General features: G+C 50.9%; 1 long non-coding RNA gene and 1 pseudogene across 1 annotated transcript in view; one reads left to right on the plus strand and one right to left on the minus strand.

The window, feature by feature from the left end:
• Positions 1-3,891: 3,891 nt before the first annotated feature.
• The window catches only part of LOC142830515 (uncharacterized), a 33,934-nt gene continuing 14,162 nt past the window's right edge, over positions 3,892-23,663 (minus strand). The window contains exon 3 of the long non-coding RNA XR_012905819.1: positions 3,892-4,044. This is a non-coding gene — a long non-coding RNA (uncharacterized LOC142830515). The remainder of the gene's footprint in view (positions 4,045-23,663) is intronic.
• On the plus strand, positions 11,556-11,676 carry LOC112547797 (5S ribosomal RNA; annotated as a pseudogene).

Consider the following 23,663-nt stretch of genomic DNA (forward strand, 5'->3'; position numbering starts at 1 on the left):
GGTGTCCGACGCCTCCCTCACTATTTCCTTCCATCTTTCCCTGTCCAGTGCAGAGTGGCTTAGTTTCCGTAGACTAGCTCTGCGCCAATCTACTATATCATCTGCCCATTCTTTGTGGGGTCTGCCTCTCCTATTCGGACCATCCATTATGCCAAATACCAGGGTCTTAACTTTTCGCTCATCGTTCATTCTGCAGAGGTGTACCAGTAGTTCGGAATAGGAAGCCTAGTTCGAACTACCTAGTTTGAGCCCTGTGTAGCCGCACTGCACGGGGTTCGAACCAGTGGGGTTTTAAAAATGGCGGCTCCCCGATTATGCAAATGAAGCCAGGGAAATTCAAATCCCGGGCTTCATTTGCAAGTGCGGTATGCCTACATTACCCTCCTAGTTCGAACTAGGAGGGTAGTGTAGACATACCCTGAAAGAGAAAGGGATGGGCTAGTAAGAACGGGTTACTAGCAATCCAGAATCAGGTTCACTGGATACACTACTAGGAGCATTTGGCTTTCCTTGATCTTATGTAACTCTGCTTCCAGTCTAACAAAGCATTACTTCTGAGGCTACGTGTAGACTGCAAGCTTCTTTTTGAAAAAGCTTTTCTGGAAGAGATCTTCTGGAAAAGCTTATTTCGAACGAGAGCGTCCCCACAGCAAAAGCGCAACACAAAAGCGATGTGCTTTTTCAAAAGATAGCATCCACATTGATCGGATGCTATCTCGCATTTAAGTTGTGATAAGTCTGGATGGAGTGGCCACCAGGACACATGTGTTATTTCCTGGAGGTCTCTTCTTTCGAAAGAACTCCCTCTTCTGCATCCACACACGCCTTTTTCTGAAAAGGCTTCTTCCTCGTAGAACGAGGTTTACCGCCGTCGGAAAACCCCCTCCATTCTTTCGACTTTCTGTCAAAAGATCGCAATAGCAGTGTGGACGCAAGCATTGTTTTTCCAGAAAAATGGATGTTTTTCCAGAAAAACACTGCAGTATAGACGCACCCTGAAAGTCCAGATGGTACCTCCTTCTTATGAATCCGCAAGACAACACCATCCTGTTTCCTGGTGATCTGGTAGTGCGGAGCAGACTCCTTTTCTGTTTTGTGCTTTATCCGTTAGGTTTAGTGCTGCCAGTCTTCCAGGATTGCCTTGGAGTCTCCCAGAACTCAAGACCCATCTTGAATTTAAAATTATGTCATGTGACAAAACCTCCAGGAACAGGTCCAACCCTAGTTAGGTTGCGGATCCAGAAGCATTCAAGTTCATTTTCTTCCAAACCATCAGTGATTTAGAAGCAGGCAAATGTCATTTTTTACATAGAGCACGGCTCTCCATCCCCTTTTGCCCACTCAATCCTTCCTAACTAGGTTATAACCATTGATTTTAACCCTCCAATCATGTGAATCATCCCACTAGGTTTCAGTAATACCAGCTAGATCAAATATATGCTCATAAATGAGCAATTCCAATTCCTCTTGTTTGTTACCCAAGCTCCTAGCAGTGGTGCACAAGCAATTAAAGAACTGATTCTCTTCATATCCCTTTGATTGCTTGATTAATTCTTTTCCTCAACATATTGATTCAGTGCTAAATGAATGCTTGTGCCTTTTCTCTTCTTCCCCTTGCCTTTTGCTTTTAATTTAACACCCTCCTGCCTACTCTAGCCAGCCAGTCCTTGAGAACATCGGCTCTCCTTTTACTGAGGCGAGCGCTCGCCGTCCAATACAGCCTGCCAGGACATCTGCATTTGAGCTGGGAGATGCGATTCTCAGCTTCCATAGACACACCCGCACCAGCTGCACTCGAGCTAGCCTGGGTATCTCTCCGCAAATGGGAAACGTGCCCCCGTAGTGCATTGTCGGGGGTCCGTTCCCACCTGGATCAGCAGGAGGCCTCTCGGCCTCACTAGGTTGCTGGGTGATGCTCACAGTGAGGGGAATTTGCTAAGCGATGCACCGCCAAGGCTGACCATCTGGGCAGAACCATTGTTTGCTGAGGACACCAGCCCGCGATTGGGCAGAGGGGCAAACAGCAACAATCCCCACCCACAGTCCAAGTGGGGCGACAAGGAGCCTAAGGTCCAGGCCTGTATTCAGGGCCAAGCGGCAAACAAACCATCAAGTGGGCCAGCCCTGGGTCAGGATGGGGCAGCAAAGAGTCTGGGACAAGCAACACGGGAGTTGGGCCTCCTGGCTTCAGCAGAGGGCCAATAAATGGGGAGACTGCCACCCCAGAGTTTAGGGTGGGGGGCGGGGAGGAACACAGGACCACCCACTCCACTGTGTCTTGGACCAGAGCTCTACCAGTGGAAACGACCTGGCCTGGGTCAGCAAGGATCCTGACTGCAACAGGCTGACTGGGTCTCCGGCAATGATGCAGCCAGACTAGGGTCAGCTGTTCATAGAATCATAGAATACTGGGACTGGAAGGGACCTCGAGAGGTCGTCGAGTCCAGTCCCCTGCTCTCATGGCAGGACCAAATACTGTCTAGACCATCCCTGATAGACATTTATCTAACCTACTCTTAAATATCTCTACAGATGGAGATTCCACAACCTCCCTGGGCAATTTATTCCAGTGTTTGACTACCCTGACAGTTGGGAACTTTTTCCTAATGTCCAACCTAAACCTCCCTTGCTGCAGTTTAAGCCCATTGCTTCTTGTTGTATCCTCAGAGGCCAAGATGAACAAGTTTTCTCCCTCCTCCTTATGACACCCTTTTAGATACCTGAAAACAGCTATCATGTCCCCCCTCAGTCTTCTCTTTTCTAAACTAAACAAGACCAATTCTTTCAGCCTTCTCTCATAGCTCATGTTCTCTAGACCTTTAATCATTCTTGTTGCTCTTCTCTGGACCTTCTCCAATTTCTCCACATCTTTGTTGAAATGTGGTGCCCAGAACTTTCATCTTTCGAGACACAAGCACAGAGGAAATGCTGAGTAAAAGTCCAGCAAAGCAGCAGCATCTCTTCCTGCCATCTTACCACCCCCCATTCGTCCCATGGCCATGACAGCTTAGCCCCTCCCGTCCGCCAAACCCACCCCGCTCTCAGCTGCCTCAGCCCTTTGCCAAGACACAATTCACAGCATGCCTTAGAGGACAACTGTAGTAAAATGAAGGCCTAAAACATAAGCCCATGTAGCACAGGCCTGGTCTGAGGCCTAAGGCCTAGCTCACAATGGACAAAACATAAAGCAAAGCTAAGCAGTGAGCAAGAGGCAGGCCCCTGCTCACAAAACGTGGCACAAATAGGGCAGAGAGTGCAAAACACTAATTGGGAATAGGCCCAGGTGTGGAACAGTCATTGGTGCTGGTCATAAGTTGAAAGCACATGGTACCACCAGATCATTAAAAGAAACCTTGGTGCCCACAATCCCCACAGATATAGACTCAGGTTCAGGAAAGCCACGAGGTGCCGGGTGATGGGTGGTATCTAAGAAGTGTCAGAGGGTGGCAACCTGACACATCAACAGTGATGTGTAAGGTGTTTGCACCTGTATATAAAGTGGTGCCTTGGGGGGACAGTCTTTGGATGACCTAGGGGACAGTGGAAATTTCCTGCTGATTGAGTCATTCCATTTTTACAGGGTACATATGCGTAGTGGTTCAGTAGAGTCTACTGACAACTATGACTGTACTTAGCTTAACAATAAACCTGGCCGGGCACCTTCGATCCTTATCTGGTTTGTGGTCTTTGGGGACTCTCTTGGGGGTCTGCTGTGGAGATTAAGTGCACACATCACTGAACACACACGCAACCAGCCTTCTGGTTCTCATCATCAACGGAGCCAGAGACCCGTGAGGACACCTCGGCAGTAAATCCCAACCGCCTCCTAAATAATTACAACAACCAACTGCGATAGTCAGAGTCTTCCTTTATTAACTGCTGGGGCGCAAACAAAAATGCTACTCTCACCAGCTCTGTCTGACTGTTAGATTTTGTAATCCTTGCGTCTCCGGGATGTGGCCGCACAAAGGCAACACGGCAGTGACCGATCGATTCTCAATATTCCATCACTTATGATATTTCCCAGGTAAGCCACTTCCTTCTCTGTTGGGAAATAATATCCACGCTAAATCAAATTGCAGAGTACCAAAGTCTGAAGCAGGAAAGCTCCCCTCCCCCCTGTATTAATCTTAAACTGTTTATGATAGATCGAGATATTGATCCTCTGAATCTCCCGAGAGGAGCGTGGTCTGAAATAACTTGAATTGATAAGGGGGGGGGGATAAAAGAACTGGCCCCTTTGAGCTCTGTATTACAAAGGAACCAAACAGGCAGCAGCAACGCCTTTCAATCCCATGCTGGGATGGAGGAATTCTTGGCTCATCAGGTTTAAAACCTAACCCACAACCTCTTCCTATGGAGGACACTGGAAAGCCCAGCCAACAGTGAGATGCAATGGGAAATGTTGAGCCTCATTCACATTACACTAAAACCACTCTGGCCATATAAAGGGGCCGGTAATGGGGCGAGGCCCTAAGGACAAGAGGGCCACAGGGCTCATCTAGACTACAGGGAACGGTCGAAAGAAGATATGCAAATTCCATGGGAATTTGCATATTTTCTTCCGCTCGCACTTTCGAAAGCAGAGCTTTCGAAAGTGAAAGTAATTAAGACGCGGCTTTGTTGGGGAACACCGCCCCTTGTCAAAAAGCTGCGTAAACCTCCTTTTTTGAGGAAGAGCGGCTTTTCGACGAAGGGGGCTGTTCGCCGAAAAAGCTGCGTCTTAATTACTTTCACTTTCGAAAGCTCCGCTTTAGAAAGTGCAATTGGAAGATATGCAAATTCCCATGGAATTTGCATATCTTTTTTCGACGGTTCCTTGTAGTCTAGATGAGCCCACAGAGAGGTCCTCCCAGTAGCTAGAGTGGCTAGGAGGAAACCAGCCAATCAGGGACTAGGAGGGACTATATAAGAAGCTGCAGGACTAAAGGCATCTCATTTTCCACCCAGACCTGAAAGGGAGAAGGTCGGGGTGGCTGGCTGGCAGACCAAGGACAGTCAGAGTGGGGAGCTGTTAGAACACTGTCTCCAGGAGGAGATGTCCTGGAGGTGCCACTGTCCTACCGAATGGGGAAACAGACTCGGAGACTGGACTGGACTCAGGGATACTCGACAGAGGGCACTGGGATGGGTCTCTGCTGGGAACCCCAGAAGGGGTTGTGATTTCACACACGGCAGCGTGACTCATTTGGAGGACTGGGCAGCTGCAAGGCTTTTAAGACAGACAGAGTGCAGGAACCCGCACTCAGCCAAACAGGGCGCTCGCATGAGGTGAGTGCCCACCCTGCTAGAGGGCCTTCTTGGGGAGAGAGCTCCAGTGACGTGGTAACTGCCGGAGCAGTCTGTAGGGACCCTGGTGTACATGAGAACCAGGCCTGTTGGGTGCTCAGCTCTTTTGAAAATCGGAACTGTAGCCGCTATCCAGAGCTGACCAGCCTAATGACTGAACGGCCCCCGGAACCTGTAATGGAGCTACACAGCCGCTCGGTCTAGGATCAAGAATAAACACAGCCCAGCTCAGTGGCTCCATCAGTTGTAACCTATGTGTGGAGCTGCCTAAAGCACGTTTACAGCCTCCTTCCAGTGCCCAGTGGGAGGTGGCTCACCCCACAGAGGCATTGACCAGTCCCTCCTCAGCGATAGGTCTGGGAACAAATGGGGATGAAGAGGCCACTGACGTCCACTCCTCCTAAATGGGAAACTTGCAGAGCACTGGAGCTCTGCACAAACGAATGATTTCCAGCCTCCTCCAGGGCTGACACGCGGACACCGCTGCTAGCAAGTGGTTTGTCAGGGGTCGCTCCTCTATAGGGTGTAAGGTGGGGCATGCTCCATGCATCTGCTTCAGTTCCTCCTCCCGCCATGGCTCCATGCTGCAGAACGATGAGTAGACCTAGAAACAGGGTCGGGTGTCAGAAGGGACCGAGCTTGGTGGGAGCCAGGGGTTGCTATCCCACGAAATGGCTAGCACCTCCACATGTAACCTTAGCCACACAGTGTGCTCCATAAGGGTCCGTCTCCTGCAACTCCACCTACTCGGGTCCGGACACTCAGAAACACCAACCACCGCCACCGTACCTCCAACCCGAGGGAACTCTTCGCTTGAGCTTATCAGCGGGACTTGTAAAGTGGGTGGTAGGAGACAGGAGCAATTTGCTGCTGCTGCTTTCCCATCCCATCCCCATGCAGTGAGCAGGAAGGCAGGGCTGGGAATTGTTCTGAGATAGCAGGCGACCTGGTCAATGTCTGTCCTTGCTTCGCATGTTCCCGCTGACTCCACACACTTTGCATTTCTGTTCCACCCCACTCCCTTCAGCTTAGTGTAACCCACTCACCCAGCACAGCTCACTGTCCCATAGAGTGGCACCTAGACCACTTACAACGAGAGCTAAGAACAAGGGAGCCGTACAGTGTCAGCTGAGAGCCAGGTGGCTCAAACTCTTGCAACTTCTGCACTGAGGTCCCAGGTTTAAATCTACCTGGCAGCAGTTACAGTAGCATTGCCCATTGGAAACCCCTCCCTGCCTTGCCAATATTGCAACCTCCCTCCCCTTCTTTTGTCCCAATGCTATGCCCATGAATGGCAACTTTCCCTTGGACATGACCTCAAGCAGCACAGGATCTAGGCCCTTATGAATTTTCAAGAATTTCAAAGGTCGAATTTTGCTCCCATTCAAGTCAGTGGTAAAACTCCCATAGAGTTCAGTTGTATGGTGTGTTGTTGTAGCCTTATGGGTCTGTCGTGTGGTTGGATTTATTTTAGTTCCAAGGGACACCAGGGCTACTTAACAACTTTCTTATTTCTTGCAAGCTTTAAGCAGTTAATACAGTTGTTTAAGTTTTAGAAGCCTTAAGAACAATTACTCTACAATTGAAACCTTAAATACTATAGATTCTAAAGCAATTAATACAGTGCAAAGCAATGCAAAAGCAATTACCTAAAAATCTACTATATACAACGATAAAGCCTAATTCACTTACACTTCTCCCGTATGCCTACGGTGCCAGGCAGGAGGGCATGATTCCATGTCTTCCCACGCCATGGAATGCCACGCACGGGTCCACCGGTGTGAAGGGCCTAATTATATCTAGTTACATCAAGCAGGACATTGGGGTCAATCCTGCCCATTCCCTCCCATCGATTGTTCTTACTAAACCCCATTTATAGCAACGCTAGACTTGGTCGTTTTAATAATATCTACCAATTGATTCTGTATGGTGTAGGATACGTCAAATGCCCAATGCCCTTATTGGGGGTACATCCTGCTACCCACGATGTTGCTGCTCTGTGTGCAGTTGACAGTTCTATGACTGCAGCTGTATTTTTTGCTTATCAGAAACAAGTATCAGTACAAGGCTGCTTGTCCTGTGTGCTCTTGATGTGGTCTCGTGTACCATGCTTCATCTGCATTGTTATGCAAAACAATTCCTGACTCTCAGGCCCTGCCTGCATGCTTTGTTACACCAGACTTGAGACAGGCCAGAAATCCACACATTGGAAAAGGCAGATGTCACTACTTATTGCCAAGGGTCCCAGGATATGAAAGACACAAGGTGGGGGGGGAGGGCGGGAGGTAATATCTTTGATCCAATAAAAGATATTACCTTGTCCATCTTGTCTCTTTAATACCCTGGAACCAAGTCACAATCCTCTAAAACTTCCCCCCTGTCTACAACACTTCATACAACATAGAAGAGATCAAATTTTGCCATCTGAAGTGGAAACTCCACAACATGCAATTAAAGGCATCAAAACTTAACAGCAAAATTTACTTCCGAAGCAAATGCAAGACACAAAACTTCTCCCCTACATGTCTCGCCATCTATAGCCCTCCAGTCACTACATACAACTCCAAATATGCTGAACACCTCTGCCGAAGGACTTAAAAAAAATGGAGGAACTATCTCCTGCACGTAAGGCAAGAACATAGGATCGGCTATAGTGGGTCAGACCAAAGGTCCATCTAGACCAGGGGTGGTCAACCCATTTAACAAAAGGAGCCAAAACAGCGGTGGAAAAAATGCGAAGAGCCGCACCAGAATTGTCAAGGAAAAAACCAAAAAAAAGCCCCCCAGAACTGTCAAGCAAAACCAAAAAAATTAAATTTTTTAAAGGAAGATGGTCGCCATCTTGGGCGCCATTTTTAAACCCCCACAGCTCCGACCTGATAAGCACAGGGAAGTTGGGGGGGGAGAGCCGCTGGGGGGCAGGGTTATTGGGGGGTGCAGGAGCGGCTTCGCAAGCCACACTTTTGGGGGGGCAAGAGCCGTATGCGGCTCACGAGCTGCAGGTTAGCCACGGCTGATAGTCCAATACCCTGTCCTCTGACAGTGGCCAATGCCAGGTGCCGAGAGAGAGCAAACAAAACAGGGAATCACCAAGTGATCCTTACCCCTGTCATCCACTCCCAGCTTCTGGCAAACAGAAACTAGAGACACCATCCCTGTCCAGCCTGGCTAATAGCCATTGATGGACCTCCAGAAATGTATCTAGCTCTTCTTTGAACCCTTTGTTATAGTCTTTGTACTTCAGGTATTCCAAAAGGGACCATCTCAAACAAGAGCTTCCACATACTGGAAGATTTTTAAAAAAACAGGAAACCTATCTGGAAATCATGTAAGAAACCCAAAACCACCGTCAAAGCAGAAGTTGGCCCAATAAAAGTTATTACCTCCCCCATTTTATCCTTCCCCCCACCCTCACATAGACATCAGTGAGCGAGGTTAAGACCAATGTGCTTTAGAATATCCCAGGCTGAGACTTTAATTGCATTATTTCACCCTGAATTGCTTTTCTCAGTGCTCTTGGCAGAAAAGACGCTACGCGAATTATTAGTCATTGCAAGGTCTGGTTTCCAGAAAATCTCTTTGAAAAAACCAAGACAGTTAAATTTTATGGAAGATATTTATTCCCCTCGAAAGAACAGGGATGCCTTTTTGACTAGCTATGGCTTGCACATGAACTCTGATTAGCTCCTGTCCTTTTAAGTCACATTCCTCTCAAACGCCCCCATTTCCTTTTTCTATCCCTCAACCCTAAAAAAAAAAAAAGAGTCTTTTGAGGGTTTGGTTTTTTTTTTTAACAAGATCAATGAGGAAAAACTCTCTCAGTGTTTGGGGAAAGCGCGTGTTTCACTGGAGATAGAAAGATGACAAGGTTTGCTGACCTGAAAAGAAAACATTGCATTTACAGTAATGTGAAGGGTTTCTATTCAAGTAGCTCATCTACATTTTATCCCCTGGAACGTTAAGAATATAGCCCTTTTATGTCTCCCAGATCAGATGACATGCCACATCAGAGACATGAGAAGGCACAAAGGGCACTGTCACACCTCATTAAGTATTAGTGGACTTTTCTCAAGCAATTCGAGTATTTAAAAACTCCCTAGAAAACACATTAATCAAGTCGAGCCTCAGTTGTGCAAAATGATGACATTTTAAATGTACCATATTTAATATGAAATAGGCCGTCAAACAGTCCAGACAAACTAGACTGGCATAGTCCATTGAATTTCCGGTCTTATGAATAACAGCTGGAAGCACTGAGTTTTCTAGGTGTGCACACACATACATACATATACCTTCTTGTCTCTCTAAACAAATTAAAAGGTAAGACTTAAATACAGCACCACTGGGTGAATTTAGGAGAGCTTGTAACTTGAACAGCCTCATAAAGCCCGTTTCGGAGCAGAATCAGACGGATTCGCCAACGTGAGAAAGCCAATATGTGTTTACACGCGTCGTAAAATTTATGATGCATATTTTAAAATAGATGTGACAAAGGCATTTGCAATTTACGAAGGGGCTACTTTTCATGATCTTGCAATGATACAAGCGGCAAGATGCGTTCCAATTATGAACTAAACCGCGCAGATCCACAGGCAGATGGGAATGGGGACTGATTCGCTTTGAACGGCAGGGCCACGCAGTGATAGATAATATCAAACATCATGCCACAAGCATCTCTGAAGTGTATAGAAGCCATCAAGATTGAGGTGCAGGGCATGAGGTGCAAATTAATGACTGGGCTGAAACTTAATTGCCTTTTTCTGTGCCATGCTCCATCATCCTCTCCCTGCCGGTAATTAATCCCTACAGAAGCTCTCGTCTCTTCCTTGATGGAGAAAATCAGTCATGTAATAGGCTGTGCTACCCATCATGGCACCTCCTGCTGGTTACTCTGGGAATTAGCTCTGTCCATCAGCAGGGCATCGTCCTCTTGTCGTGTCTCATTTTCCATCGCTGCTGCTCCACCATCTCCACTGTCTGTGGGGATCTGCATTGTGCCTAGATCACAGCGTCCTCTTCAGGGCATGGCCTCAGTCTTGGATGGAGCTCTGCTTGCTCACCTGACCCTGCCCAGTACTGCTCTGTCCTAGGTACTTCCCTCTCTAGGCAGCCAGTGCTTCTCATCAAGGTCCAAGGAGAGACTGATCTCTCTGTCCTGCAGCCCTACTCATAGGACCCAGCCTGGCCCTGATTACTGCTTCTAAGCCTTCCTCTGATTGGCTGGGTTCTGTGCAGCGGCTCCTAGGGTTGCTATTAACCCTTTGCCAGCCAATGAGAGCAGCTGCCCTATCACAAGTCACTTCTGGACTCTCTTTAATGTGTGTTAGATGCCTGCACGCATGAGGCTCTTGCAGGACTACCCTAGGTCAGATCTCATCAGATCTCAGAAGGGAAATATGGAAACCATGAAGAAATATTTGAACGCTGCACACAAGTGTTCCTGTTTTTTTCCGAGGTGGCACTCTCCCTTCCAAGTTAGGACCTCAGCACATGTATGTAAAGACGCATCGCACAGAAGGCCAGATTCCGATCTGTTACACAAGCGTAAATCCAAGGGAATTATTCCACATTTATAGCCACATAACAAAGCACAACTGGGCCCGGCTTCTGCCCATGAAAGTTCTAAAAGTAATGATATTGCGTTCCAGTGCATGACTCACCTATGCCAGTGTAACAAGTAACTCCCTGGGGCATCAATGGAGATGCCCCCTGAAAAAAAGATACACACACCCCTTCCTGGAAGTCAAGGCAATTATTCCAGCTCCACAGTGTGAGTTCAGAGTCTGGATCCAGCTGGACAAGGCTCGTGTGGATACTAGGCTAGGAAGGAGTGAGGTGAGCTACGGGGAAGGTAAATAAGGAAAGAAGTCATCAAACAGGGGGAGTTGAGATAAAGCAGCCCATACCCCCTCCTGCACCACAGTGGGTGCAGTAAGCTCCTTTTGCACCCCAGCTGAGTCCCCCTTGGGTGAAATTGCTGCCACTTTTCATTAGGCAGCACTGTGTACAGCGCTTTAATGCAGCACTGGTCGATTTGAATTATGCCAACCCCATGTAAGTACAGAAATGTGCAGATTCAGAATGAAACCGGTTTTATCCAAGAGACAGGCAAACTTTAAGGTTTTCAGAGAGTAGGTTTGGATAAATCTAACTGGTTAGCACCACCACTAACTGGTTAGTTAACCGGTAAGTACCACCTTCACTGGCTGATGCTTACTGGTAACCAATTCACCAGAGGCAGGGCCAGGCCCATGCACTCTACCACAGTCTATGGCCATACCACCCTGAACACACTTGATCTCATCTGATCTCGGAAGCTAAGCAGGGTCGGGCCTGGTTAGTACTTGGCTGGGAGACCTCCTGGGAATACTGGGGGCACTACAGCCTGGTTGGGCTGGAGCAGTTCCCCTCCAGCGGTGTGGTGCGGCAGGCCCAGCTCAGCTGGAGCATCCCTCCCCTGCAGCGTAGTACTGTGGACCCAACCCAGCCTCAACCCCTCCCTGCCTGTGGGTTCCCGGTGAAGTGCTTAACCTGTCCAAGGTAACCTTGAACCGGTGAACTGATTTCACATCTCTACTCTCTATGGACACCCTGAGTTCCACCTGCTTCCATCAACAGCCTAGAGCCCTCGTGGAATCAGGATCTGCACAAAGACACATTGCTGACATCCCACATCCGCGGAGGCAGATGGCCGTGAATCTGAAGCGGATATCCGCGGACTGGCAGGGCTCTGCTCACATGCTTTGCAAAACCAACATGGGAGAGAGGCCTTTTGTTGGAAGGGGCTTGGGGGGCCCTTCCGTGTTCCAAATTCACAGGTGGGCTCACGTCTTCAAGGTACAGAATAGACGCTGAACAATAATGAAGCTCGCTGGGGGAATTCCAGTTTGCTGCGAAGAGAAAATACACGTAGGCTTTCAGGGAAGTCCTGCTACTTTCAAACAGCGTAGCGGTGGCTGGAACATGATGGAATACCTGTTTTTCTCACCCTTCACTAGAGCTGAATACTGGAACAGCCTGCGGCCTAGCTACCAGCCTGGCCAGCACCTCCCAGATGAAGAGATCTTGCAGAAGCAGGCAGCTATTAAGATCAACCGAAGAGACGCATGGGTGCTGTACGAGAGCAGTCACTCAGTGAAGACCCCTCAGGCAAGAGAGAGATCGCTCCGTGGGTTGACAGGAAGAACGTTTGGATGTTACTAGGATCTGAGTCTCTCCCCATTGGCATCACAGGAGCGTGGGCTTTGCCATGTGAGAGCCGTCGGCTGGGCCTTCAATGTCACTCGCTTGCCACCAGGAATAGCCAATGCCAAAGACAATGAGCCCCCTCTTGTAATGTAGCGAATCAGCTGTGTAATGCTGCGTGGGGAAGAGTCAATTTCTCCCTGTCCCCGTGACAATCAGCAAACACCCGACTCTTCTCACGGATGGTGATGAAGATCAGGAATGTCGTCCATGAAATCTAGGGAGCTAAAACCAAGGGACGGTTTCTCTATTGCTCTGCACCTTGTATATTCATTTACACTCAGTAGTACAAATGCACAATCCGAGGAGAGAAGAATCAAGCAGAACTGATTTGCCTGCAGTCTCATTGGATGATACTTATTCTAGTCAGGGACAGACAGGAAAACAAAGTAAGAGACTCTTAAGTAGGTGTTTCCCAATTTTTTCTTCTATTTTTTTTTCTCAACAAATTGCAGTGGGGGCTTTTTTTTCTTGACAAATTTTACTCTAGGGGTTCCTTGAAATTCTTTCAAGATGAAAAGGGTTCCGTGGCCAAATAAAATTGGGAAACACTGCTCTAAGTCAACAGAAGAACAAAGTAAGAGGCTCACTTAGCCTCTCTGGCCAGATCATCTCTTCCCAAAAAGCCATGGCCCGAGAAATCAAGCCAGGCTGCCGTGTGATTTTTAAAAACCACTTTAGTTGTGACCACATCCTGGTGCCGTTCCCTTCCACAAAAAGCCATCATTCACTGCATCCCTCTTTGGGGCTGGCTGAGCTCAGCTGTCCTCCAGGGGAATCATGGGACTTTGCTCTGTTAAGGGGAGGAGGAGGGATAGTTTGATTTAGCAAATGGGCCCCTGACTCCAACTGAGGGCTATGAGCAGGCTTTTCTTATTGGCGGTGGGAAAGGAGAAGTCAAATGAAAGAGATGGAGAGACTCTTTCTGATACAGCCATCTCCACCGCTCCAGCAGGCAACGGGTTATCCCTGTTCGAGTTTCAGTAGCTCCTGGAAATCACAAGTGAGGCTCCCCTGGGGTAGAGTTCTGCCCCAAAAGCTGACAAATGAAACAGAGAGAACATAAGAACGGCCGTACTGGGTCAGACCAACGGTCCATCTAGCCAGTATCCTGTCTGCCGACAGTGGCCAACGCCAGGTGCCCCAGAGAGGGTGGACCGAGGACAAAGGAGAAGTAGGGGTGAAATGACTTGTTCAAGGTTACACATAGGTCAGTGGCAAGGCTAGAAATAAAAGCCGGCTGGTCTAAGCCCCCATCCGCTAACTCAGGGGTGTTCGAACTAGGGGTCATGACCCAGCACTGGGGGGTGGAGTGTCGGGCTCTTGGTCTCATTGATGCAGGGGGATCAGGTGAGCAATGGGGGTACGAAGGCAGCTCCCTGCCTGCCCTGCCACAGCAGGCCTGGCTCCTAGGTGTACGTGGGGGGAGATCGCAAAGGGCTCCCTGCCCCGAGCACTAGTTCTGCACACTCATTGGCTGAGAACCTGCTGCTGGGGCACAGCTGGGTCTAAAGTACGGGAGAGGCAGAAAGCTGCCTTAGCCCCCCTGCTGCACCACGGCCAGGAGCCACTCAAGGTAAGTCCCCTCCCCCCTCCCAAGCAGAAAATCACCGGCCTTCACAGGGCCTGAATTAGGCCCTGAGGTTGCTCATGTGATGACCGAAGAGAGAAGCGCTGCAGAACGGGTGCGGGAACACTTTTAAGAGTGGGGGTGCAGACGCCCCTTTTACCTTGTCCTGCCTCCTCCCCCAGCGGAGGCTGGGAGCAGCTGGGACCTGAGACACAGGATTGGCAGCAGAGTCCCCGTGCATGGGGCTGAAGCACAGCCCCCCAGGGCGTGGGGCAGCAGCCAGGACCTCAGGCCTGGAGCCAGCCGGCAGCTGCAGAGCAGCCGGGACCCCTAATTCCTGCACAACACAGCTTGCAAGGGGGAAATGTGGACAAAGGGGATGTGTCCTTCTCCCTGCCCCCAGCCAGGAGCCTTCTCCTGGAGTCAGGTGGCAGAGGCCTCATTGTCACCTTTTGGCCTAGTGGTTAGAGCCCTCACTTGGGATGGGGGAGACCCCGGGGTCAGTTCTGCCCCCCTCCCGAAGACCAATGTGAAGAGGGCTCCCTACTCAGAGGAGCCAACAGCCTGGAAAAGGGAGGATGGGGAGACCAGCTCTGGAATGGGGGGGCATAGGGTGGAAGGGGGCCAGGACAGCCAGCCCTCAGCACTGCCTGGAGCACACAGCATGGGGCTCCGGCGGTGACTTAAAGGGCCAGGACCCCCAGCCTCTTTGAATCCTCGTGCCCCACGGCAACTGCCCTCTTTCCTTCTCCCCTCCCCCGTTGGCGTGCCTGTTCCCACTACTCAAGAGAATGCCCCCCGCACCGGGCTATAGAGTCCTTCCCACGCTGCCTCGGACCTGGTTAACAGTGTGTTGAAGTGGAACGGCTTCCGCAAGGGAGGCTGAGCACGTGACCTGTCTGACGGCTGCATGGCCCAATGGTTGGGGCGAGTTGTGCCTAAGAAACCGGGGGCCCCGTTCACAATCCTTTCTCTTCAGCTGGTCCAATGAGAGACGGGGGCTGGGGTCGGCCAAAGCGTGCCCCACTCCCCGGCACTCCATATGCTCTTTCCAGGGCCGCCCCTTCCGTATCCCAGCACACGAACCCTTCACCAGGCTCGTTACCGTCGTCGCTGCTGGGCTGTACGGCACGCCGCCCGGGGGTCTCTGGCGCTCAGTGCACAAGCCTCTGCAGCGTGAGCTAAAAGCCAGCTGGCTCGCAGCTCAGGCTGTGGAGCAGACTCCTTCTCTCTCTGTCAGCTGTTCCCATGTCACGAGACAGGACCGTGCGCCACCCCCCAGGAGGCGTGCCGGCCACACGTGCTCAGCTCACTGCAACGGAACCGCGAGCTGCACGTAAGATAACCTGGCATCAATGTGCACTTCTTCTTAAAGTTTTATTGCACTTACAAGACACAGGGAAGGGGAGGGGAATTACCCATCAGCATCAATTTTCTCCAGCAAGTGCTGGGAGAGGATTGGTTTCTTCATTTGCACGACAAGAAAAGCCCATTGACTGGCTGGCCATGGCTCTCCTTGTCACAAAGCCTGACTTCTCTGCAGTGTCACCGGGGCGTGCTCCGGGGAAGAGGAAAGCGATGTTTAAATTAACCTCAGGGATGCTGTAACTCGGTGGGGAGCGAGGGCTACAGATCTGAGGGGAGAACTGGCTTGCAGAAGAAGGGTGAGATTTCCAGGCTGTTTTTCAACTAGCCGACTGTGCATTTTGTCTGGCTCTCTTGTCCACACTACCGGTTATGGCAAAATCATTTATGGCCCCCGGGAGTGTGAATAAGCCAACCCTGAGCAACGTAAAGTTACAGTGACCTCCTGACCGCACAGCTATTGCCTCTCGCTAGGGTGCCCAGAAAGTCCTGATTGTTCACCCTTGCTACCTGGCCACCTTCCCGTCGTGGTGGTGGGGCCGTTATGCCGACGGGCGCGCTCTCTCCCATTGGCACCGAGTGTCTTCACCGGTTGTGCTACTGGGTGCAGCTGCATCGGTGCAGCGGCCACTGTAGGGCTTCTAGGGTGGACTAGCTCTGGGGCAGGTCAGACCGCACAGTGCATCCCTCCTCACCTCCCTTTGGTAGCTGTCTCCTCCCACCCCAAGTTCAAGCTTTCTGCCATCGCCTGCCAACTTCCTGCACCCTTTCACTCCTCTCAAACTCTGTTCTCAGCCCAGGCCCACAGACATCCCTTTCTCTTTTTGCCTCGTGCTGGCCTGCCTCCCAAAGCTGAGGCATCCCACAGGCAGCTCCGTCCCTCTGCCTAAGAGCTCTCGCCTTTGAAAAAGCTTAAAAAACAACAAACAGTCCTGCTCAGACTAACAGGGCTACCCCTCCGAATCCTTTGAGAAAGCCAAGCACTGATGGACGACAGACTCCTCTGTCTTTGGGGCTGATGCCTGCTTTTCAGGGTTCAGGCTAGACGTGCCAAACCGCCACAAGGAACGTCAAGGGAAAGGAGGCAGGTTTCCAGCGGCTTCAGAAAGAAGCAGAGCTAAGGGGAAATTCCTGACCTGGAGGTCTGTGATTCTAGGGCAGCCTCCCCCATAAATCCACCGGGAAACGTGGCTCTGCCATGTTGCAAGCAGATGCCACACACCACTGGGTAGGTTGTGCAGGGGACAGAAGAAGGAGACCATAGCTCATTTGCATTCTGTGACCTGCTAATGGTGCTGTTGGCCTTCCAGGCAGCATTCTGCACTCGTCTTGGAACAGCGATTTGTGACCTCTTAGTCCGATCTTCTGGCTCGAAGGGCCAGTCTCATCCCTCACTCTTGGGTTGAGGGAATGCATCGAAGCAACCGTCCCATTTCCCTTAAAGGAAGCCAATAGCTCGTCCCACTTGCTGCCGTAGCTGTTGCAAGAGCATCATGGCTTTCAGCTGCATGATTCACCAGCGAAGTGTGAACCCCCGGGCAGAATTTTCCATCTGGTTGGCATTTGTTAAGCTCCTGCGCGGAGTGACAAACGCAGCCAGATGGGCAATCTTCCACCGGCAAGTCATTCCGAGTGGGTGACACACACGGATAAATTAGGACGAGCCGTCTGCACCGGCAAGGAACCAAATTAGGGCTGTTGGCAACGTCTAACATTTTCTCCCAGGTGCCTGCCACTGCTTCGGTGGAATCGAACGGATGGGTTCTTAGAAAAGAAAAGCTCCTTAATTTTCAAATCCTCTAGCTGGGGGGGCGAGAGGGGAGGGGACTCACAGGGGATGCAGACAGTCTCTTGTTTGCCAAGACCAGAGTGACCACCTCACTCCATTCTCTCGTTAAAACATAACCGAATGGTGCCTGGTTTAATGCCATACATCATTGTCAGTGGGAATGAATTAAAGCTCATTAAACCCTGCATCAGTGCTTTAGTGCAGAGGAGCTCGAAAGGTCATCAACAGCTGTGAGACCGGCCGGGGCAGGCCCTGAACCTGCACACAGTCACCCAAGTGAGTAACTTGAACCATCCAGGTTGTCCCGGGGAACTCGTCGAGACTGTTCCCATGTGTGTTTGCTGAGTCGAGGTGTAAGCCTGTAGGGCACCTCCCCTTTGGGGTCAGTGGGCAGCCACTCCACCCACTACACTCCGGCTTAGTCCTTTGGGGAATTAGCGGTGGCTTTCAGCTCTTCAGAGCTGGCGGCAGGCCCAGAAACAGTCCAGAGCCCTGGCCCTTGCTCCGGGCAGGGCGGCAAACAAATAAGCAGTTCAGGCCGCTGTTCTGTAACAGCTGAGGGGGAGGATTACCACTCCAAAGTGTGGTGGCAGGGGGAACGCAAGCCCGCCCACCCACTCCACCGCATCCCAAACCAGGGCCCTAGTAGCAGCAGAGCAGTCTGCTGCTGGGTCTGCGGGGATCCGCACTGCAACACGCTGCCTGGTTCTGGCCCAGCCAAACGGCGGTCAGCTACACCCGGGCTTCTTCCCTTTTCCCCCTCGGGTGGTACCTGTGCCCACGACAGGTCCTCTGGGCTTCGTAGCTCTGGAACCCCCGGCCAGGCAAGCAGTCCTGCTAGTCTGTCATCCAGTTGGGGCTCCGGCGGCTCAGGCCAGTCTGCCACCTCTGCTGGGTCCAGCTCCTCCTCTGGGAGTACGGGGGAGGCTTCTGGCACTGGCCTCCCACTGGCCTCTTTGGCAGGCCTTTTATATCCCTGGTCCCGCCTCCTGGCTTCCGGTCAGGTGAGTCACTAGGGCCAGGTGCTAGTGACCTTGGGGTCAGTGGGTGGCCACTCCGCCCCACTATACAAGGCCACCATTACAACAGCTAAGCCACCGGTTTCCTCCCCACCGATCTTCAAGAAGAGACCCCCCACAACATCCACTATGTGTTGTTAAAGGCCCACCCAGAAGGATTAGTCACTTAGGCCTAGACTACACTACAGTGGAAGGTCAACTTAAGATGTGCAACTCCAGCTACATAATGTACACTCCCATTGGCTTCCCTTAGTTCTCGGGAGGAGCAGGAGTATCGGTGCCAACGGGGGCACTTTCTGAGTTCAATTTAGCAGGTCTTCACTAGACCTGCTAAATCAAACCCCAGGAGATTGACCACAGCAGCATCAATTTTTCTGCATAGTATAGACAGGCCCTCAGAGTCTATTGTGTAGATCTTCATAGTGTGACACACCTTCTCCTTTGACGCATGTTTGGATGAGTAGTGAAGTTACTAACTTTGGATATGCCACTAGTTAAAAATATCACCACTGATCTTCCTTACAGGAATAGTGGTGATAATATAAAGCATCTTTTTTAACAGCACACTGAATCCACACTGCAGGGTTGTACCTCTTTAAGTCTACTGTTATAAAAGCAGCACCGTTTTTGCCCGCAGATAAAGCATTACATTTTTCCCCTTTATAAAAGGAAAACTGAAACTGAAGAATGATTGGGAAATCTGTCGAGGCATCCTCCCCAAAAGGCGTCAGGTCCCACTTTTTAAGACAAGCTGATCTAAGCTGAGAAACCCAGAAGGGAAACAGGATCAGTGGTACAAAGGTTTTTTTAAGGTTCACTTTTAAATGAACTCAGGTGTTGTTAGTAACACAGTTAAGATTATTTTAAAGATAATTTTTCCACCATTGATTTTATATAGGAAATAAATTCCTGTTCCCCAGACCGCAACCTCCTCCCCCCACCAAGTCATCTGGGACACAGGACAAGTTACAGATCCATTAAAGTATCATCAAGATAGAGTTCTGCTTATATGTTCCATCTCGTTTCCCCTGCTGCTCATCTTTTTAAGCCATGTCTTCACTTTGGGGAAGATCAACACTGCCACAATTGATCTTCTGGAGTTTGATTTACCTGTCCATAATCCGCACCCACAGCGCGTGTGTGTGTGTGTGTGTGTGTGTGTGTGTGTGTGTGTGTGTGTGTGTGTGTGTGTGTGTGTGTGTGTGTGTGGTGGGGGAGGAGGAGGAAAGCCTTTCCACCCTTTCACTCCTAGAGCAAAATGAAACAGAAAGGACTTCTCGCAACAAACAGGAAGTCGGGGGAAGTGGACGAGCAATCAAGACGCTATGGTGATCTTGGTTCATCACCACAGGGAAGCTAGCTGGGATACTCAATACATTTTTCCTTATGTTCTTGACTTTAGACAACTCATCTCTCTCCTCAAATATTTATCTCCCCCTCGACCTTTCTTGGTCCACAAAGGCCCTCTCTGGCAGCCATGGAGTTGACATTCTTCTGAGAAACGGTTCCTACCATGGCTGGTATCAACAGGAGGTGCCTTTCCCCGCATGGCTGCATAATTCAAGCTCATTTCATATGTCTATGGCAGGCCTGCAGGCTGTGGAACGGGGTGGGGGGAGGTGACAATTGCCCCAAGTCCCGGTAATTCTAAAGACCCTTTAGAATCACGGCGGGAGCTCCAGGTCGCTGCTCTGTGTGCTCCGGCCGGCTCTGAGGGCCGGCGGGAAGTGGGGGTGCTACACCATTTGGGCAGCACTGGGGAGTTATATCTTCCATCCAAGTCCCCGCCCCTTCTGGGAGCACAGAGCTGCCCCCTGTCAGCTCCCCTGGTCTCTGCACTAGTTTGAAATGCATGTAGAGGAATGATATGGCTGTGATGTTCAGCCCTATTATCCATCCATTGCACACCGAATACACGCTAACTGTTGTGCCCAAGGGAGAAACAACAGAAACCCTTTGTTCTTCTATACTAGCCTAATTCATCCAAAAGCACCCCCAAACCCTGAAAGCACACCAAAAGGGCTAATCACTCGCAGACATGCCTCTGGGGTGGAACGCAACAGCTGTTTAAAATATACCCTGTAAGGAAGAACTTTACTCCACGCCTCAAACTGGAATTTGACCAGGCCAGCAGTATTAACACTCTGACCAATACTGCCATGGGATTCTGTGAGTCTTCCAAGTCAGAGGCTTGCACCCTAGCCACTGGACCACGCTTCCTTTTATGACCAAAAGATAAGTGATAGAGCACATTGCAATGACACCAGATGGCCCAACACAGCATCACCACCGTGCTGCCCTAATTTATTTCTTTAGCTTTAAGGAAGGAGTCCATGTTGAGAAATTCATTCCACCCCCTCCCTTTTCTCTCTGTGTCTCTCCTTCCCCCGAATCCTCCCCCTCACCTCTCCTGCCCCCCATTCCCGTCTTGTCTTCCAAACCCCACAGCTTTGCCCTCCCAAATGTCTTAATTTACGGTGACACATCGCAGCCTGAGCGATGGCAGCTGAGTCATATTGCAGCTCCGAGCGAGGTGCTATGGTGACGGGCACCTTAGAATTTGCAAGCTCCTTTTTTGGCCTCGGCAACGTGTTATCTGCGTTCTGTCGCGAGGCCCGGGTGGGAGGGAAGGGGCACAGTGGCAGGGGGGCGGCGCACATGAAAGAGAGTGACGGGGACTGCAGGTGGCCTCAGAGAGCACATTACATCTGAAAATGCTGCCAAGCACGTCCGGATGCTCAGGGGGTGGGAAGAAGATGAAGCAGATCCTCACTTACTGTCAATTAGCTGCAGCCAGTATTGCTCTGTTGATTCTGTCCAGATTCAGATCCGGCCCAGCAGTTCCCCACTGATACAGCCCCACTTCCCTATGGGAAGAAGGGAAAATCTGTAGCAGTGTTCCCTGTACGCGGAGCACTTGGGCGGCTACCCAGGTGCCGCCCAGCTGATTAGCAGAGCGCCCACAGCTGGCAGCATACTTACCTTGGTGCATGGAACAAAACTTATTCTGCGCATGGATGGTAAAATGAGGAGGAACATGGTTCTGCTACAATCAGACACGACTGTCAACTCTACCACGTGGCCTGCTCAGGCACACAGAGGCATCAGCACTGAATAGCTTAGTGCAGTTGCGGCTGTGTGACGTGGAGGGAGCGTGAAGGTATGTCCACACTGCAGTCCGGTGTGCGGCTGTAGCAAGTGCAGATATACCAATGGAGTATATCCACAATTGACAGGGATGGAAACCTCACAAGATAAGGCTGCATTGTCCGCTCCCTACAACGTACAGCTTCTTTCCAGAGCTCGACATCAGGCTCTGGCGGGAACGTCTTCCTTCTCCCTCCTGCCCGAGCCACCCAGAAGTTCAGAGGCATTTCCAAGAAAGAGAATGACAAAGGAAGTCGTGATCTGGAGCGTTCTAACCCACCCAAGCAACCAGAGCCTAGCTGGAAAGGGTCATTCCTTACTGCATCGATAGTACCCTAAATCCACCCTTCCCGCTCTCAGCCACGGGGTTACTGGGTACAAAGATGGCAGAACCAGGCTCTGTTTCAAGCCAGACTCCAAGGAGTAGGTGGAAGGGGAAGCTGGTTTGCTCCCATGCTCTGGTTTCCTTGACCCCATACTTTTTCTTTTTTGCAGACACAAGCAATTTTGGTCCTCGGGTGCTTCTCTCAAACTAACATCCACTTCACCCCCTCTTATTCTGCAGGAAATTGCTTGGATCATGAACATAAATTTCCAGGTCCCACCGCCCTCCAGCTTTTTTCAGCTCTGTGGTGGAATCAAAATCCATGCGTCTACACTGGGGGGCTTGAAGGATGGAAAATGAGGGGCCTAGCCAGGGTGGGGAACCAGGGGCCGAGATGCAGGCCTGTCACTTTGGGGGAGTCCACCTCATCGCACAGGCACTCCCAGGAGCAGCGCCTGCACATAAATAGGGTGCCTGGACCAATCAAGGGCAGCTGTCAGTCCTGCCCTCTGGGGTAAGACTCCCTGGGAGTGGAGGCTGCGGCCATCTGACAGACCTGCCGTTTCCACCCTGCCGAGCCTCACACACTGCAAAACAGTTGCTAGCAGCTGGGGAGAGGCACGGGGAGGGAGGGGCTGAGCACTGCGGCTGGCAGTGGACCAGAGACCTTGAGTGGGAAGAGGGGAGCTGGATGGCGGTGGCTGCTAAACCCCTGCCAGTTGGCAACCATGGGCTGTGTAACCTACACACCTAGTGGGCATGGTTCACTGCCCCATGCAGTGGCCCTTAGACCCCTTACAGCAAGCGATGTGAAGAAGGGAGCTCTACAGCCGTAGCTGAACGCGAGCCGGCTTTATACCTCAAGCTGTAGCGGCTCCTGTACTAACCACCAGTGGTCCCAGGTTCAAATCCACTAGCTGCAGCTGGTAGTTTTACTGCCTAAGCACGCAAACCACCAGCAAAGAGATGGAGGAATCAGCCAGGCACAGCTTATGGCGGAGCTTGATTAAGCCAGAGAGGGGTCCGAATGTCTCCTGGCCAAGAGCCGTCTCCCACACCAAGGCTGTGTCTACACTGTGGTTCAGAGGCGTGACTGCAGCACGGGGAACCGTGTCCAAGCGGCCTTTCATATAGGCCAAGGGTGGCCAACCTGCGGCTTGTAAGCTGCATGCGGCTCGCCGAAGAAAAAATTGTGGCTCCCACACTCGCACCTGTGGCTCGCGGCTGTGAAAGGGGCAGTGTGTTTCTGTGTGCACCAGAGACCGCCTTCAAAATGGCCGCCTACTCTGCTCTTAAAAGGGCTGTGGCCTCTCTTTTTTTTGTTGTTGTTGTTGCACTCGACCAAATGGTGGCTGGGGCTTTTTTTTTTTTTTTTTTTTTGTTCAACAACTTCTTTCCTCTCGGCTCTTTGCGCTGTAACCACCACTATTTTGGCTCTTCATCGGTAATGGGTTGGCCATCCCCGATGTAGGCAACTGATGAACCACACCCCGGCAACCGCACATCTCCATTGCAGGGCTGGCACTTCCAGGCCCCAGGCAGCCTCATGCAGCAAACACCGTCAGACCAGCCAGTGCAACTTAGTTACGGCATGTCTATTCCCTGGGCTAATCTCCTGTGCAGCTACTCCTGGGGAGGGAGGGCGGGGACAGTCCCACAGGCCTGGAATAGGAGAGGCCTGGCCACATGGCTGTTTCCTCATTAGTTCCGGCTTCGGCTTGAGAGGCCACCAATGATCTCCTTGATCGACTCCGAGCGAGAATCTCAGGGACAAGCCTCTCGACTGAGCCGAGACTTCGCTAGGGCTCCCATGTACCTGGTCCGGGGAGGACTGAGGCAATTTCAAGAAGTATGCAGCAAAGCATGGGATTGCTTTCTTCCCCGCGCTCGCTTCCTCAGCGCACTCGTGCCCCT

This window comes from Pelodiscus sinensis, chromosome 8 (assembly GCF_049634645.1).
Source record: "Pelodiscus sinensis isolate JC-2024 chromosome 8, ASM4963464v1, whole genome shotgun sequence".
NCBI lineage: Eukaryota > Metazoa > Chordata > Testudines > Trionychidae > Pelodiscus > Pelodiscus sinensis.